The 19087-nt window shown below is 45.2% G+C and overlaps 1 protein-coding gene across 2 annotated transcripts in view; it reads right to left on the reverse strand.

Annotated features, from left to right (window-relative positions):
• Nucleotides 1–19087, reverse strand: part of DAAM2 (dishevelled associated activator of morphogenesis 2) — a 107933-nt gene that overhangs the window by 87418 nt on the left and 1428 nt on the right. The window lies entirely within an intron of this gene.

A 19087-nucleotide genomic window follows, 5' to 3' on the forward strand; every position in this document is an offset into this window, starting at 1 on the left:
CCCTCTGGTAAGCTGAGCTGCCCCAACGTGGAAGGAGATGTTTCTTCCCTATGGAACAGCAGCCAGGTTCACTGACTACTATTCACTCTTGGGGGATCCACCCCCACCCCCAAAAGCTTACCAGAGGGCTCTCTGTGCAGTGAGCAGTTCATGTCAAAAGGAATTGCACAGAAAGTGGCCTGAAAGTGAGGAGAACTATGTGTACACGCACGCGTGCACATGTACACACACACACACACTCATCCCGATCCGCCTCTTCATTCCTTCTCTATCCAGAGGAAAATGTCATCCGGTTAGTGCCCTCAGATGAACTGGGGAGGCAAGTCCCCCCGCTGTGGTTTGTGAGGGGGTGGGCAGCAGGGAGGGGAAGTGTTGGGGGGAACCAATCCACTTCCATCTGGCTCTGAAATCTACACTTATTTTCCTGGACCGGACCACGATCCTGTTTCCCAATGTGAGGAATCTCGCTCTCTTGGTGACACACACTTTCCCCAAGAATACTTGGCTTTTCAATGAGGAATTCTTGTAGAGTTGGGATTCTTGGAAACAGGACAAAGACTAATGAATTACTGGCTCTATCTTAGGTTTGGAAATCCTCTAGAATTCACAGGAGTAGGGGGAGGAGGGAAGCAGGAAAAGAGGGCGAGGGTGTGTTTGTAGCAAAGGGGAGGGTGGCAAGACTGAGACGCAGAATTAGAATGTTCAAGGCACAGGCGATCCAGCTACCCACTAAGCCCATGATCAGACACCACCATCCACTCTGAACAGAAGGCCGACAGGGTGAGGTGGGAAGGTGGTGGATACCGAGTGATGCCTATTGAGGCTAGAGAGGTATAATGAGATGGAAGTCTGGTCATTGATTGCCAAGTTCATCACAAAGAGTGATGGCTGGGGGTGTGGGGGTGCACTAGAGAGAGCAGGGGTCTGACATCAGGCACACCCTCCTGATGTGCCACAAACTAGCTGTGTGTCTCCAGCCAAGTCACCTAAAATCTTGGAACCTCATTTTCCTATTTTATAAAATGGAATTAACACCCACTGTGCAGAGCTATAGTGACAATGAGATATACTGAAATGTGCAAGGGCTCAGCCCAGCATCTGGCACCCAGCGGGCCCTCCATAAATGGCAGGGATTGTTGGGAGTATTGGAGTTTACAGGACTTTACAAAGCCTTTGATAGGAGGTCAGTGGCAAGAGGGCTGACAGCCTTGTGTATTGCCAGGGAGTAGAATGACCTAGCTCTGCCCAGGTGGTGGTAGCCGGGCTTACACTCCCCGTAGCAGGCGCTTCAGGGGCTCTTGTGTATTCTAGTGGGTTGGGGCTATGCTGTCCTACCCCAGCTCCAGCTACAAATCCTCTGTAGTCTCCACTGCTTAAGTCCAAAGTATGGCTGTGCAGGCTCCAGATCACCAGGATGAAATTGTAAGTGGGTCTACAGGGGTCCCAGGGCCTCCGTCCCCTGAACTCTGAACTGTCAGGAAGTGTGCTGGCTTCTCAGTAAACATCAGACGGATCACCCAGCCCTACCGCCTAGGGAACTCCATGAGTTCTTAAGTCATTCTGGAGAAAGCAGGGGCTGAGCTGCCGCCATCCCATCTCCGCCCCCCTACCCCCTGCCAAGAGCTCTGGTAACCTGGGCAAACAGACCATAGCCTCCAGTGTGTTCTCAGTCTAACTGAGGCCAAATGCAGACATAAAAGACTTCAGAATACAGAAAAACAAGGAAGAAAGACGAGAGTTTTCTTTCAAAGGAGCTCATATGTGCAGAGGGATCATGAGGTGATTTAAGGAATCCACATTCCATGGGGTAAATCCGGGGAGACTTTCCAGACAGCATGGTGCTGGGTGGGGCCACCATTTGGTGTTACCCGCAAGTTCTCCCCAGAAGTCCCCTCTTGTACCCTGTGGCCTGACTGAAGAACAAGCACTTTGTCCTGAAATAGTAAATTTATATAACCTCTCCATTGCAGCGATGCTCAGAGTGGCTCTAGTTACAACAACAAGGGTTTAAGAACTGGAGTGCTTGCAAAGGCAAAGGCAGAGAAGGAAAACAAAACAAAACCCACATGAGGTTTTCATTTTCTTTAGCCACGTGAGAATGGCCCTGAAGATCCAGCTATAAATACCCAGCTGCCGTTGCCACAAGATGGAAAATCACGTGCGTGAGCACGCACGCCCGCACACACACGCACACACATAGCACACATGAAAAGCGCCTTCAAACAGTTTGAGGGCTTAAGAATGCAAATCAATGTTTCTAAGAATATCAGCCTCCAGAAGAGACAGTGGACGCCCCCGTGCTACGTGCCCTGTCCTGAGCCCTCCCCAAGCAAATCTGACAGGACTTGGCAAGAAGCCACCTCACAGCCATCAGCGTGGTGGGATGTGGAGCTGCTCCCACAACACCTAGGCCAAGCCAAAGCCCACCAGTGGCCAGGAACAGGACAGAGGAGAAGGGTTTGGGATTAAACCCTGGAGAGGGGAAAGAAGAGCATGCTGCTGGACCCAGGACATCTTAGATTCAGTTCCCTGGAAGCGGAGCCTGAGACAGAGATTGGGGTATCTATGATGTATTGAGACCATGCTCTCCAGAGAAACCGGGAAGGGAATAAGAGAAATAGGAGAGGGCTGGAGAAAGATGGAGCAAGAAGGCGCTTGCAGATGAAGTCTAACTTCACCCCAACCCCATGGAGAGCTCTGGACGGTGAAGTGCACTGACACAGTTGTCCCCCCAAAGGCCAGGGAGTGGGGCTTCTGGTGCCCTTTCCTAGTTAATCAGTGGCCACAAGATGCAGAGGAGAGGTGGGCAGGAGCAAGACTGTACATCTCCCAGGTCTCTCTGGGTGAGAGGGGTCCCATGAGCCAAGGGCAAGCCACAAAAGTGTGGGCCATCAGCTAGAGCACCCACAGCAGCTGGGAATGTGAGCAGGGCACCCACAGCTTCTCCTATCAGGATTCCCCCCACCCCCAAGTGACTTGCGTAGAATTTGTACTTTCTATTGATTACAAAGGTTTGTTTTTGTCTTGTCTTGCTTTGTTTTGTTTTTGCTTTGCCTGGGATGCTTTTAAATCAACCTGCTGAAGAGAGAAACAAAGGTTTGATTAATGTAATATGCAATGCTAATTGCCTACCTAGTATCTCTATTCCCTTCTTCCATACTAATAAGTCACTGCTTTTGTATGTGGCAGCAAATGCTGGATTAAAAAATTTTCAGCTGGGTGCAGTGGCTCACACCTGTAATCCTAGCACTCTGGGAGGCCGAGACAGGTAGATTGCCTGCACTCAGGAGTTCAAGACCAGCCTAAGCAAGAGCGAGACCCTGTCTCCAAAAAATAGCCGGGTATTGTGGCGGGTGCCTGTAGTCCCAGCTACTTGGAAGGCTGAGACTGGAGGATCACTTGAGCCCAAGAGTTTGAGGTTGCTGTGAGCTATGATATCACGGCACTATACCCAGGGCAACAAAACAAAATTTAATTTTTTTTTCAGCTCCCTGCCCACCCTGACTCCTGGCAGTTTGGGACTGCTACTTAACACAGTTTGGGCCAGTTTTTGGATGAGACTTTTAGAGACTCTAGTTAGAGCAGAATTGGCTGGCATGCACTTTTTGCACTTTGTCATTTTCTTTCTTCCTGCCTACAAGGCATATGAGAAAATAAAGGTGATGCAGCCATCTGGTAACCAGTAGACAATGAGCACACAGACAAAAACCTCAGAGAGATAAAGGGAGCCTGGGTCCCTGGGGTGCCACTGTGGAACCACCCTACCAACTCTGCACTGGGTCTGCTGGACTTGTATAAGAAAGAACTCTAGTTGACAGGGCAACACTCGTCTGGTTTCAGTTTCGTGCAGCTGTAGCTGAACACAAGACTCAAAACACTGGTTCTGTGGGGGTATCCCATGAAAAGGTCCCTTTAGATAAACAAATCGGGAAGCACTAGTTTAGACAAGGTGAAACCAGTTTTTACTGCAGTGCTTCTCTGAGCAGTATGGCTCCTTAGGGTAAGAGTAGGGGAGACGGAAAAGCGTTGCTTAAATTTCTTTAACCTCAGAACTTGTTCTTCCCCCAGGACCCCTGTGAGAATCTAGTGTTCTATCAAATACATTTGGTAGATTCTAGAACGGGTGACCCCTTCAGATTTTTTTCCTCCTGTACATTTCATCATTCCCTACCTAGAGCAGACTGCCAGGTCCATACGCAGCCCTGGCATTGAGCTTCAGTGAGACGTGAGTGAGAGCCAAAGAACTGAGGCCTGTGAGGTTGGTCAGAATCAGGCAGTGAACTAGGTTTAGTTGAGAGACTCAAGGAAGCCCCACGTGCCCTGGAATTTGTGGGTGTTTACTCCTCCATTTCTGCTAAGCCAAGAGCCTGCCTGTGTCTATGTCACCCTAGGGCCATGGCTCCAGCCAGGCAGCCCCTCCTCCATGGCTGTCACAGAGCTCTGACAACACCACTCCTTCCCCTGGTCCCTTCAGGGAAAGGAGCACTAACAGCTTCCTGGTGCCGCTATCCCCCCCGGGTGCCTCCACATCTCCTCTCCTCTCTTTCCTTTCTGTAAATAGTCCTTTCATTCAATTCTTTTGGGTTAAATCCCCCTGGGAGTGCCAACTGTGTTCTGCCTGGAACCTGACTGATAGAGATACAATATATATTCTTCGAGCAACCACACTCCCGGGATTTGCTCAAACAAGTCCCAATTTCATGTGATTTTTCATCTTTTTAATTTAGGTGGATTATACAATGTATAAAATAGGCAGAATGCAGAGAGGAAAGCCACCCCAACTCTACTCTCCAGTGCAAGCACCATGCCAACCTGAAAGAGGTTCACTACTGCAGAACAGAGAGTTGAAGTTCACAGGCTCGGTCAAGGACGGAGGCTGCACAGCAAAGGACAGTGGCACTCAGGGCCAGCACAGAGTGTGTCACTTGGATTGGGCTCAGGCCAGAGTCCAAGGAAGGGAGGCTACAACAAAGAGTAAGGGACATGAAAGAGCTAAAGCAGCTGCATTTCAATAAGACACCCGGAGAAGGAGTCGCCAGGGCTCCACTGTTAAGTAAAAGAAAGTGAAGCAATTCCCAGTGGCAGGCTGGTTCTCACTTCAGGCCAGGATGTTTGCAAAAGGAACTGAGCAGGGGTTGTATAATAAGGAAAATCAGAAGGGAAGGAGAACTTGGTGGAAAGCAGGCAGGTATGGTGGGGAGAGGAGTTTTTTACCCTGTGGCAATGAGAAATATCTGAGACTGTTAGTACCATGTCCTTATTGAAAGAAATTTCAGGACAATCGCTGTGGTCACTTCCTAATATTTGCAAGCAATCCCAGTAACTTCCAAAGGAAAGTTGGGATGAGAAAGATCCACAAATCAGAAAAAACATAGGCCACACTTTTAGCTCTAACATAGTAATGACCATATGCACAAGGGATCAAGTGTAGATGTTTGGAGAACATCCCATTTGGGAATATCACACATTGAGCTGAAATTTCTCAGAGGGACCTGGAGCCAAGGGGAGCAGATTCCTTTTCACTCTTTGGTGTGTTTGTTTGTCAGCAGGTAGAGGAGACGGATTAGGAGTTTGTGCCCATTTTAAAAATTAACTTTGTTAAATTCAAAAATAGTTTGGATAGCTAAGAAATATGATACTAATAAAAGAAACATTTGTGTACCCAACATTCAGTATAAGAAATAAAATATTACAGATGTCAGTGGAGCCCCTGTACACCGTTCCTGGTCTGCCTCCTGCTGCCTTCCCCAGAAGGAGCTACTTCTCTGAATTCCATATTATTTTACAATTTAATTACACGTGTATATGTTTGTAAACAACAGAGTATTATTTTGTATGATTTTAAACGTAATATCAATGGTGTCCTTTTGCAACTTGCTTTTTCCACTTAATATTGCTTCTGAGATTATACTTCACTATCCTATCTTTACTAATGACTTTCTAGTACCTTTTTTTTTTTTTTGCTATATTACATACTATTACTATGTATGTTTATATCAAATTACTTTACCAGACTTCTGGTTGGTGACAGCCATTTGAGTTGCTTTTTAGCTCTTAAAAACCATATTGTCATAAATATTCTTGCACATATCTCCTTTTCATATGCATTAGAGTTTATAGGCTTACCTAGGAGTGAAATTTCTGGGCCACGGGCTAAGTGCCTTTTCAATTTTAAGTGATAGTACTAAATTGCCTTTTGAAGTATTCACATCAATTAATCCCAACCTTAATAAACAGGAGTTATGTTTGCCTCTACATCCAATACAATGAGCATGATTTTTTGGGTCAATCTGAAGAGTGTGGAATGATTCCTTGTGATTTGAATTAATTATTTCCCTGATTCCAAACAAGGTTGAGTACATTTTCATGTTTATGACTCCATAGCATCCTTCTCATGTTAGATTACATTTGCATGCTTTGACAAATCAAAATAAATTTTCTCGTAATTCACTGGAAAACTTGGAGAGGGGGAAAGAGCTGTGGATGGAAGCAGAAGGAAGACTTCCTTTTGCAGATTGGCTTCAAAATAGGCATTTTTTAAAGGAGCCGTAGTATTAAAGAAGAAGCACATGAAGCAGAAATTCCAACAACCCCTGGGCAATGTGGGGAATGCATTTTTTAGGCCTTGTTGACATTGTCTAGGAACAGTTCAGAATGTTTTCATTATGCCCTTCACCTGCAAGACACATAACTATGTGGACATTGCAGACGAACTGGAGGACCATGGGAACAATTTGTCCATCTTCCTGCTGCAACAAGCACCAGGTATTTACCATCTCAACAGATGAAATTGCTCCTCTGCTAACAGAAACCTGGAAGGAGACTCCATAACATCCTCATCCTCCCAAACACTCTTAAGTGGAATCTAAATTCCTCAACTTTAAGTATCTCCCTCTCACAGCATTAATCAGATGGAATAGTATTCTTCAATTCTAGATCCTTCCCCCATGACATTGTGGAGTGCCTTGAGGACTCATCTATTTATCTCCTGTCCCTGGCACAGGATGGTGGCAAATGGATGAACCTCTTTAGAAATGCATGAGGGTAGAGACTGCATGCTACTTAACTGCAAAGTTGCAGGAGGCATTTGATTTATGTTTCTCAAGGGAAGGAATTCTTTCCATACCGACCTGAATGCTTTGAGAAGAGAGTAATGACGGAAATAAACAAGCCCCTTTTGCTCAGGATGTAGAAGTCATCTAAAAAATGCCTTAGGATACTTCTTTTTTATGAAGATTTCCCTGCCTTCCCCCATCTCAAAATGATCCTTTCTCCTTTAACTGCTTATTCTATCAGCACTGTATGACACCCAGTATTCCAAGTGAAAGACATCAATCTGGCAAATAATAATAATAAAGATCTATATAACACTTCCTATGTTCCAGGCACGATGCTAAGTATTTTACATGTGTGAATTTGAGCCTCATTTGGGAGTTGGTATTATTACTATCATTTTACAGATGAGGAAACTAAGGCTCAGTTTCCGAGGCTACACCCCAAGCCCTGGGATTCGAGTTTGGATGCCACTAGTTTGGCTCTCGGAATCTGCATCAGAAATCACCGTGCCACATCAAATCTACTGAGAGACCCGAAGAAGCCCTTAAATGCTTCTTGCTGTTCTGGTGAAAATGCAGCTGTGGGCTTAATAAGAAATGAATTGTCCTTTGCATCCTTAACTCTGATACCCACGTCAAATCTTAATGCCTGAAAAGCTTGCTGATTCCCTCTTTATTCATTAATAAAAGTTCCAGTCACATGGGTTTACACGCAGACCCTGTCACCTCACTTTAAGAGACCCAAGCCTTGGAGCTCGCAGGGAATTTGCTCACCGAGATTCACCCCACAGGACCTGACTCAGCACCAGCGTCCTATACCTGGCAGCTTCTCAAATATTTGTTGAACACCCACAACCATTAACCCAAGAATTATACAGCATTTTTCATCTACCTTACATCATTCAGACTCACCTCAGCCCTGCACCACTGGTATTTCTGTCATTTCCATTTCAAACATGACTAAAACCAAGGCTCAGACAAGCTCAAGAGTTTATCTAAGGCAGTTCAGCTAATTAGTGAAAGGCTGGAATTCAAACCTTGATCTTGACACCAAATCCCATGATACCATATCTTTTGCTACTAAGTAAGTTGATCCCTTTTATTCTTGTCTTTTGCATGTGTGTGCACATATACACACACACACACACACACACAAAACTGACCTCTCTTTCTGGACTGGTGAAATAGGGATCAGCTCAGAAAAAGAGGAAAGAATCTCAACTAAGCTCTTACTCTATAAACTATGAATGAATGAATGAGTGAATTAATGAATGAACACATGAATCAATGATATAGACAGACATCAAGTATTTCCTGAGTGCTAACTCTGTGTCTGCCACCAAGGTAGGTGCTGCAAATACCACAGCACCTTCTGGGTGCTTCAAGTCCATCGACAGAGGAATCTCAGAAGTAACTGAACCTGTCAAATGAAGCCCACTTTGTCATTGAGCAGGAAATTCTGTAGAGATGGGAGGAAAAAAAGCCAGATCCTACTCTGCCCTAAACAGAGGAGACTGGGAAGTACACCGTATCAGGGCAAACTCCAGACACAGTGCTCTGCAAGAGTTTTACAGAGGGTACAGCCCCACTGACCAGGACAGCGATGCCTACTCAGACATCAGGGTGCACGTACGTCCCCGCTTCCCCAGGACAGTCTCACGTTATGCCTATTTTCCCCAATATCCCATCCAGTCAATGTCCCTTTCACTCTGGAGAGTCCTGGTTTAGACAGTAAATTACATGGTCGCCTTTGCCTTCCAGGAAATTCATGACTCTCTAACAGCCCCCAGGCAGGAAACCTCTGGCTTCCCAAGGTCATTGAGTCGCTTATGTCTGCTTTTCACAGGGCTTTTCCTCTCAGCCCCTACTGCAGAGCCCACACAGGTTCCAGGGGCCAGCTCCCAATTCTACGGCTATGTTTCCCTCCAGTCATAGCATTGAAGCCAAAATAAGCCACCAAGATCTAAAAGGTATGAGCTTCAGATTCCCTGTTTTATACCTTGACCCCAACAGATTCTACCCATATGCTCTTAGGCAAGTCATTCAAGCTTCCTCATTTGGGCTCAATCTCCCCATATGTAAAAAAAAGGGCAACAATACCTGTCTCCTTGGTGACATAATATAAGGGAAAACACTTTGCACAATGTCTAGTGTACAGGCCTGCCCACCCCAGCAGACTTTCTGGAATATGTTACCCCTCAGATAGAAAAGGCATGGAGGATGTCAATATCTCAGGAACTCCTGTGCAGCACCAGGCCTCAAGCCTCTGCACTATTGAGTTGGAAATGCTTCTTCCTCCTTCCAAAATAAGCAAAACATGGCATGGCCCTTTTATAAAACTTTGGCTATACACCCCCCAAGCGGAACAGGTGCATCCTGCTGACGCAACAATTCTACTTCCAGGAACATGCCAACAGGAATGCATTCACATGTTCACCCGAGAGCGTACAAATGTTCACAGCAAGCCTATTCACAACAGCTCCAAACTTGGAAACCACCCAAACGCCCATCAGCAGAAGAATGGACAATGTGTGTTGTAGTCACACAACATCATGGAATGAACGGGGTACATGCACAACAACAGAATATGAGCAAAAGCTGGACACCAATGAGCACTGTGTGATTCCATGTAAGTGATGTTCAAGAGCATCAGTAACCTACGGTATTAGAAGTTAGGATGATGGGAAGGTAGAAATAGGAAGAGGAACAGAAGGGGCTCTCCAGGGAGTGCTGGTGGCAGGGAAGGGCTTCAAGTGTTCTGTTTCTTGAGGTGGGTGTGTTCAGTTTGTGAAAATCCATCTAGCTATAGACTTATAAATTGTCTATTTTTCTAAATTATGTTAGACTTCAGAAAAAAGTTAAGATAAAATTTTAAAAGGAAAAATAGATTTATTTGGTAGAGAGTTGAGCAGACCATGTAGGCAATAGACAGACGGCAGTGGAATGTTTTATTTAATTAGTGTTTGTTGAGCCCTGGATCTGTGCCAGACACTATGCAGGATGCTGGAGCAGCAGAGCCGATGACATTTGTCCCTGTCACCCATCATCGTCATCATCTTCATCACCTTCTCCATCACTGATAACATTACTTAGTGCTTACTGTGTGCCAGGTACTGTTTCAAATACCGTTTTTTCCCTTCTTTACTCTTTCCCCCTTTTTGAAACCAAATAATGTATTAACTTCATCATCATAACAAAGTATATAATGGATGAGGAAACTAAGACACAGAGAGATGAAGTATGAGGTCAGACAATGAAGTTCACAGACTCATCCTAGAAAAGGTGCTACATACCTCATTGCTGAATATCACTGTGGTCACCTTCAAAGTACTTCCCCTGGGAAGCCGTGCACTGATGCCAGTGCCTAGCCCACCCTTCAAAGCGTTTTGGAACTCTTTTTCTCAAATGGCCATCAGAGCTGTCACTGTATAAGGTCTGACAATTAAGTTCATAGATTCATCCTAGAAAAAGCGCTACATACATCATTGCTGAATATCACTGCATGGCCAAGGGGAGTACTTCGAAGGTGACCATAGAGATAGTCAGCAATTAAGTACGTAGCACTTTTTCTAGGATGAGTTTGTAGATTTAATTGTCTGACCTTATAACTCATTCAAGGTCATACGGTTAGCAGGAAGTGGAGCCAGACTCTGAACCCTGGCTATCTGAATCCAAGGCCTGTGCTCTGAAAAACAACTTTATACAGCTTCTCATAGTCGAGAAACCTGGTCTGTTTATCAGCTCTGTCAGCCTCAGCTTCCATTTACGCAGCCACGGACATCAATAACATTGCCTCTGTCCAGGGCACTGGTGATGGGAAATCACCGACTTTGTGTCTCAGGACGGAGCAGTTCGGAGCTCCATCTCTGGGCAGGTGCCCGTACAATGCCTCACGGTGGGGAACAGACTGATAAATACATTGAGGGAGATTTGGAAAGAAAGACAGAGTTAAAATAGCTTGATCCTTCTACAGCCCAAAGTCCACAGAAACTCTGAAATGGTTTCAAACTAACTTCAAAGCTGCCTCTGGCACTGTGGAAATATTGACGTGTCTCCACACTGACCTGAAATCACTCTCTTCCCTCCCTGCCCTAGTCAAGGGAACCTGAGGCCGGGGGCTGTGGCGTCTGGGAGGAAACAAGAAAGGGAGTTGTTGACACTGACCCCCAGGAATGTGGTCAGACACTGAGCTGGGAGTCTGGATCCCAGAGTCTGGCGGATCAAGCATTCAACACACAGGCAAGCTCTGCTTTGACACTTGGGCTGGACAACGAGTGTGCATGACCTGAGAGGTGGAATGCTCAAAACACAGCACCACAGACCAACAAAGACAGCAGGAGGCGTCAGACATGGCAGAGAGCCACACAGGCATGATGTGAATACCTGTGCAGGAAGGGGTGGCTCCCAGGGGGGCCCCAAGGGACCACCCCTTTTATATTGCAGACACACAGGTAAGGTAGAAAGGAAATTCCAAAGGTCAGCTTATCCAACCCCCTGTCTCCAGGCAGGATGGCAACGGAGCCATCTGATTATGCTTTCATCCAGACACACCTATGTCCTGAGATCAGCATGAGGGTAGGGGGCAAATGCAAATTTGACAATAAAAGTCAAGACATTTGCTCAGTGTGCCCAATTATAACATGACTCTATTGGTAGAGAAATCATTTGGGTATCACCTAGAAAGCACACAAAATAAAGCATAGGGAAAAAAATGCCCTTTTCATATTCTGACATAGCTACCAAAAATTACCTAGAAAATCGTGGGCTCCTCTGAAACAATTTCATATAAAATAGTTAAAAGTCATGCAGCTTCACCAGGCACTGTGCCGAGGACTTAACACACATCTTCCCATTTCACTATCCCAATGACCCTACAAGGAAGAGCATGTTGTCTTCATTTTACAGATAAGAAAACTGAAGCACAGATAAGGTTTGTGACTTTGAGGGCAAGTTACTAAATGGCAAGGCAGGCAGGGTTTCTTGGAAGCCAAGCTCTGAGACGGAGCATGGTGGGCAGGAGGCTTGTTGGGAAGGGCTCCTGGAATCTCAGCCTGGGGTGTGGGGAAGGAGAGGATGAGCATGGTGCAGATCACCCAAGCCCAGCCACCCCCAGAGGGAGCCCTGGAGCTGGGGTGTCCTCTGAAATGGTCCCACTTTGGGTTGGGAAAGAGGGGCCAGGCCTTTATAGTCCCCTCCATCACAGGGCAACCCATGAGGGGACATGGCAGAAGGGACTGGCAAGACAAAGTCTCTTCAGCCGAGGTGATTCCAAGAAGGGCTGACCACTGCAAGCACTCCCTCCAGCTGGGAACTCAGTCTTGCATGGTGGTCAGGGGGCACAGACCAGTGTCCACAACACAGGGACTTACACCCACGCAGACAATGCAACTGTAGAGTCCACACATTTGGCCATTACACTATGTTGCCTGATTCCCTCCATAAGGACTGTTCCCCCCTTCCAATTCATCAGGCTGCTGTATTTCCTACATACTCAGTAATAAGGAGATCCCTGGGGACAAGGCCAACTCTGATGAGCAGGAGGGCAGCCACAGACCCTGATGCTCAAATAGTTTCCCTAGACCCAGGGGGCAAAAGGGGGCCAGATAACCATGTAGTCTTACCCCAGGGTGGTCACCAGGCTGTGTACCCCACCCACTCAGGCTGAGTGCCAAAGCAAAGCTATCCTAGGTGATGGATGATTCTTCAACTGGCAGGCTCATGGACCCAAACTAGTGGACATACAGTGGAACCTTATATGGAACCTTCAGTAACGGACTAATACAAAAAACAAATTTCCTAGCAAGAGTGACATGACCTCAAATCTGTATAGCTGTGTGTATTTCTAAGGCATAAAGAAATCAGAAAAAATAAAAATGACTTAGATCTCTGTAGGGATGACCTTGACATATGATCAAGGGAAAGAGAAGTACCTTGCAGAGTAACATGTGTAGGAAGATTCAATTTCAGTGAAAAACAAACAAGCAGGACCCCTCCATACTTGTATGTACACCTGCAAGTATTTGTATGAATGAATGAAAAGTTACAGAAAGAAATATTACTAAGCTATTAATGATAATTAGTGGGGGGAGGGGAAGGGGAGAAAATACATTATTAGTTTTCTGTTTGTCTTCATGTATCTTTGCATGATATTGATTTTCTTGTTTAAGCAAGAAAGAATTACTTTTACAATACGGAGAAATCAAATAAAAGATGCATTTTTTTAAATGGCCCACCCAGTGCCAAGTGCATAATAGGAGCCTATATAAAAATACTATTTCATTATCTCTCCTCTTTCCCTTCTTAGGAGGCAGTTCTGAACTATTCATTTGGGGATGATCAAAAGAAATATTTAATGTAAGATGAGGAGTTTTCTGTGCCTCCCCCAACCACTAGAGCAGAGCTTCATTTTAACGTTATTTTACACATAATATATATCTGCCACCAAAATAAATCTGCCACTAAAATCTATAAATATTATACCATACATTCTATAGTCAAACAGCAAATCTGTATATCTATAGTTTGGTATTATTTGTGACTGAGGCTCTATCACAGTGCTAATGAAAGCTGACCACACCAAGCAAACTCTCAAATTATCTTGGCACATATTCAGGAAAAGCTCAAAGAAGCCAAAACCCAACTTTTCACCACATCTGCTGACAAGAAATCAAAGAGTTAGTTTTAAGTTTCTTCCACTCTTCCCTGTCCCCGGCGACCCCATCGAAGGAGTCACCACAGAGTGGAGGGATGAGGACTCAAAGCATCCACATTCTCTGTAAATGGAGCCGCTCTTGTCCCTCTGGTTGGTTACGGCCATGTGCTCTTGCAAGCCCATCAGCTCCTGGATAAGTCCTATTCTCATGCCTCAAGGATTAACTCAGATATGACTGCGTTGCATCAAGGATTGAATTGATACTGTTTCCTACCAGATGTGGATTCTATAAGGTGATTGGACTTTTACGAGCTGTAGACCCGTAGAAGGCATGAAGGAGTCCTAGTCTTTCCTTGACTATAAGGCAATGTGTTAAATGTTATGACAGAGCTGTGCGCTAGGCTAAGCAAGAAGGAAAAGGAGTTGTAGGGAGTCTTGCAAAGGAAGTTTGGTGGAAAAGGGAACACCTAACAAGGCTGTGGAGGATGAATAGACCAGGAAGGTAAGGACGGGGGAAAGGTCTTCCCCGTAGAAAGAACTACCAACAAAGGTATAGACGTGGGTGTTCTCCAGACTAGAGCAATAAAATGGAAGCTAACCCTTGAGCAATGTGGGGATTGCTAGTTGACACAACTGGCCATAAAGGAGCACCCCACTCACACGTCCTGGGGCCCGACCTGTGTTGTCCTAAAAGGACACCCTGTATCTCAGAAATCTCACGTAGTCTTTTTTCATCATACCAGCTTATGGACTGCTTATTTCTTCCTACCATATCTCTTGTTCTGTCTCATGATGATGGATTTAGGTTTGGACTTTAGCATAGTCTTCCCTCTGTGTGGTCGATTGCCAGTAACTACAACGACCATCATAGTGCTAGCTAATGTTTGTTGAGTATTTACTCTCAGCCAAGAGGTGATAACCCTTGCAGTCATCCTGAGGTATTATTTTATTATTATCCCCACTTTGCAGACGCGAAAACTGATAATCAAAAAGTTAAAATAATTTGCAAGATCTTTCAATAGGTAAATGGTCCAAGAATCATACATAGGTTTATCTGATTCTGGAACCCGTGACCTTCCCTTTTCAGACTCGCTCTGTTCGTGCCTGTGATCCAGAGCAGGAGCCAGCAAACATTTTGTATAAAGGGCCAGATCATAAATATTTTTACTTCTGCAGGCCATACGGTTTCAGTCACATCTACTCAACTGTGCCATTGTAGCATGAAAGCAGCCATAGGTGACACATAAATGTGTTCCAATAAAACTTCATTTATAAAATAATGTGACAGCCTAGATTTGACTGGTGAAACTGCCAACTTTTACTGTGTTAGGTTGTGCTCATTCATTCAGCCAATGTTTATTGAGTATCTACTTGTCTGGAACTATTGTAGGCTTTGGGGACGTGGGAAAACCTCACAAAGTCCCCACTCTCATGAGGCTTAAATCCTAGCAAAGTTTGGGCTGTTTGTTTTGCCCAGGCCTGGCACCCTGAGTCCTAACTTGGTGCTTTTTGCTCTTCTCCTCCTTAGACCAATTGTTCTCACCTTAGACTTCAAATCACCTTGGGAGATTATAGAACTCTCAATGCCTGGGTTCCATCCCCCCAGAGATTCTAATTTAATTAGAATCTAGGCCCAGGTATGGGTACTTTTACAAGCTTTTCATGTAGTTCTAATGTGCAGCCAGTGTTGAGACCCAGCATTTGGATAGCTGTTTACTTTCCATTTCTTCTGCTTACTTGCTATGTGAAATAGGAACAGTCTCTTAAGCCCTCAGAGTTTCAGTTATAAAATGTGGTTAATACCAAACTCATAGGATTATTGTGATATTTAAATGAGACAATTTGCCTTTTGAACTATAGCATGTTATACAAAAATGTAGGGTAGTGTAATTCACTGTGCCATTATTCTTAGGTTTTAATGCTAGTCACTGCCTTGGTAATTTTTGACCATTATTCTTTGATTTGGGGTTTTTTAAACAAGTGAGAGAGAGAGAGCTCACCAATAGCCCAAGTTCATATGTGAGTGAGCTGATGGCCTTTCCTTTATTCCAATAGAGGATCACTTGGGGCTGCCATTTGCTCGGCATAGAGAGCGCTCTTCTGTGCCCTACTTTTGTATTAAATCAGCCATTCTCAACCTGTGGGTCGTGACCCCTTTGTAACAATGAAAATACATTGTAGCATTAGGAAGGTTGAGAACCACTGTATTAAATGGTCTCCATCTCCAGGCTGAGCTATCTGACCCTCCAGCACAACTGTTAAGCCTCAAATAAGTGGCTTATTTACTTTGACTTGTGGAAAAATGTCCAAACCCAGGTAGTTTCATGAGCTTAGAACTGGAGAGGGTCAAGGCATTAATAATTTGCTGGGCCCTGAGAAGTTTTCTGGGTCCTTCCCATATTTCATTTTGTCTCCTTTTCATAGTAACCCTGGGACGTGAGAATAGTTATTGATCTCAGTAGATGAAGAAGCCTCAGAGAGGCTGTAAAGCTTGTAGTGCCAGAACTCAAATCTCAGCCTACTTGATTCTAAAGCTCTTTCCATGGAAGCATGGGGCATCCTACAAAAAACTCCACTCCTCTTTGGCAAAGATTTAAAGAAACATTGAACCGCCAAAGTCCATTTTTCTCAGGGTTCGTTTTTTTTTTTTTTTTGGAAGGGGGAACTCAGAAAGAAACCCACGAACACGTGCCAGTGACCGTAGTCTGATAAGATAAGCCTTGGCTAGCACTAGCAGAGCAAGCCAGGCTCAAAGAAAAGGCACTTCCTCCCTCTACAGCATCTTGACTGTGGAGTTTTAGAACCTCATAATGACACACACAAAAAACAAACAAACCCAAAAATGTGAGGAGAGAGTTAAAGAAATAGATGTTGCCAGGAGTGAGGAATTCACTGACCCCCCAATCTGGGCCATCTCAAGAGAAGCTGGCCACTGGCTGAGCCTCTTAAAAGCTTAAAAGTCATCCCAGGCCATGGTTAAAGAGAAAGCTTGAACAAAACAAAAACAAATGTGATCTTCAGAGTCTTAAATGTCAACTTGAAGGATAACTTAGAAGCTCTGGGACAGGCCAAGAAGACCTACAGCTGCTTTCGCTGCTGACAATCCTTCTTCCCTTTGGAGTAGTCACTTCCCTGGATAACATATCAATCAGGGTTCAGGGGGCAGCCTCCCATCTCATACCCACTGGAGATGTTTACAATGGCTAACGCTTCCATTCTATACAACCCATCAGATTCTCCATTACTCTGACCTGATCATTCATGACAAAAAGGGGCTGCCTAATCAGCCTCTGACCTCGGGTTGTCCCTCAAGACTCAATTGGTTCTTGACCCTCCTAGCCCACCATACATACGCAAGCTGCTGCCTGTCCTTCTCCCTCCCCAGACAGCACAAACACAAGAGGGTTTCCAGGCTGGACATCAAGGTGCCTGGTGCCTTCTCCTCAAGCTCAGGATAATGGACCAGGCATGTTCACCGATAACCCTCATTGGAGGTGAAAATGACCTAAGCCCTAGAAACTCTAACCACTGCCTTCAATCATGAAAAGTATGTAACTAGGTTTGGGGGAGGTCTTTCCAAACAATATTGGCTCATCATGGCAGAAAAACTGAAAAATAAAAATACAACATCCCCAGAGTCTACAACATTCCTAGCTCTGTTCTTAGTCCTTCTGCATAAATGTTATTTTCATAATGACTTACTCTCCTCATTTTATAGCTGAGTAAGCTGAAGCTAGGAAGGAATAAGGACTGTATCCCAGGTTACTAATTCATATGGAGGTCACAGTTCTCTCCTCTCACAAGGCAGATGTTCAGGAGTCTGCACTCCCTCCACTGTGTTAAGCTGCACTTGAAGTCCAGAACTCAGTCACAAAGTATCCTTGACAGACTCTCTGATGAGAGATCTAGAGGTTCATATGCTATCAAAGCCAAGGACATCCCCCAATTGTTCTTTCTATCAGGTGTGTTTGCCCTTTGCTCCTTCAAGACTGCCAGAGAGTGCACCTTCTCTAGTTAACCTAATCTCGGGGTTGTCCAAAGAGCTGGCCAGATGCTTAGGCTGATGGAAATAGTGCAAAGACTTCAATGTCAGCCCAAGCATTTGTGGCCTGGGAATTGATCTCGGGTTTGGGGTTGGGGAAATGTCTCCTGGAACAATCCCCGAAGGGTGAGGATTCCACCAACTCTCCAGAGAAACCCCACACATTTGAAGAGTTGAAAGCCTAGTTGTCACCCACATCTCTCCCTAAGGAGTCCTGTGCTGGGCAAGGACATTTCTAGGAATCCTGCTCTGATGGGCTGCCTCTGCCCCTGGATATTTATTCTTCTATTTTTAAATAATGAGAATACTTAAGCCATTGGTTCCTTCCACTGGCCCCACTGAAATCAAAGAAGAACGCTTCCCCAAACATTCATCGTCTCTTTGCCTCCCTACCTCCTACGCTTACCCTTTATCTTCATTCTTTACCCTTAAATCCAAAGCTTTTCAGTGATGGGGAGAAAACCCTGCTTTGTGTCAAAAGCTCTGGAGGCAGGGAGTCAGGAAGAAGGACTAGAGAGAGAGAACACGGTCTCACAGACGGCGGTAGCATTTCAGTCTCCTCACACTCCGCGAAAGCAGAATCATTCACAGGCCTTCCTACGGGTTCTGCCTTCACTGTACCCACCTTCTTGAGCCCCCAACTCTCCAAGTTCTAGTCCCAGGAGAATTTTCTCTCCTCTTTCTGTCCTGGTGGGAGCAGGAGCATTCCCTCAGCACCCAAGGATCTAGAGGAAAACCTCTGAAAACTCAACTAGACGTCAGGAGCCGGAGTGGGCAGCTACCGGGCAGTTAAGACACACAGTTATTTTCTTAAAGGAAGAAGAGGGGGGTTAGATGCAATTCCCAGCATAGATGAAGAGATGGACCATTTATACTTCCATACCTGAGGCCAAGGCCATCCCCACACAGTCACTGCTGTGTAAACACGTGATCACTTGTGCATCTCCTGGGGACCCAGCCACACCTGTTTACACTGCCCACAGGATTTCTTTCTTTTTCATTACACTTCAGGTGACAATATACTCCTGAAGTTATGAGTCTATTTCTGACGTTGCTGCCCTGGAGGTCAATTTGTATAATTTCTAAAATCTTTCTCAAATCTCAACTTCCTATGACTCTGTTTTTACATCCAAACTTCCTCTCTGTCCCCTAATTCTCTCATTTTTTCTAGGACATAGGGAGACTCCAGTCATCTTCCTCCTACCCAAACACTGTAGGTTGGCTCTATTGCAAAATGCAAAACCAGAGACCTGGCTAGAGCAAAGCTGAAAATTCAGCCCATCTGTGGTCACCCGTTTGTGGAACCCAGTTATTGACAGGCAGTGCCCTTCATGGTGC

Source organism: Nycticebus coucang, chromosome 9 (genome assembly GCF_027406575.1).
Source record: "Nycticebus coucang isolate mNycCou1 chromosome 9, mNycCou1.pri, whole genome shotgun sequence".
Taxonomy (NCBI): Eukaryota; Metazoa; Chordata; class Mammalia; order Primates; family Lorisidae; genus Nycticebus; species Nycticebus coucang.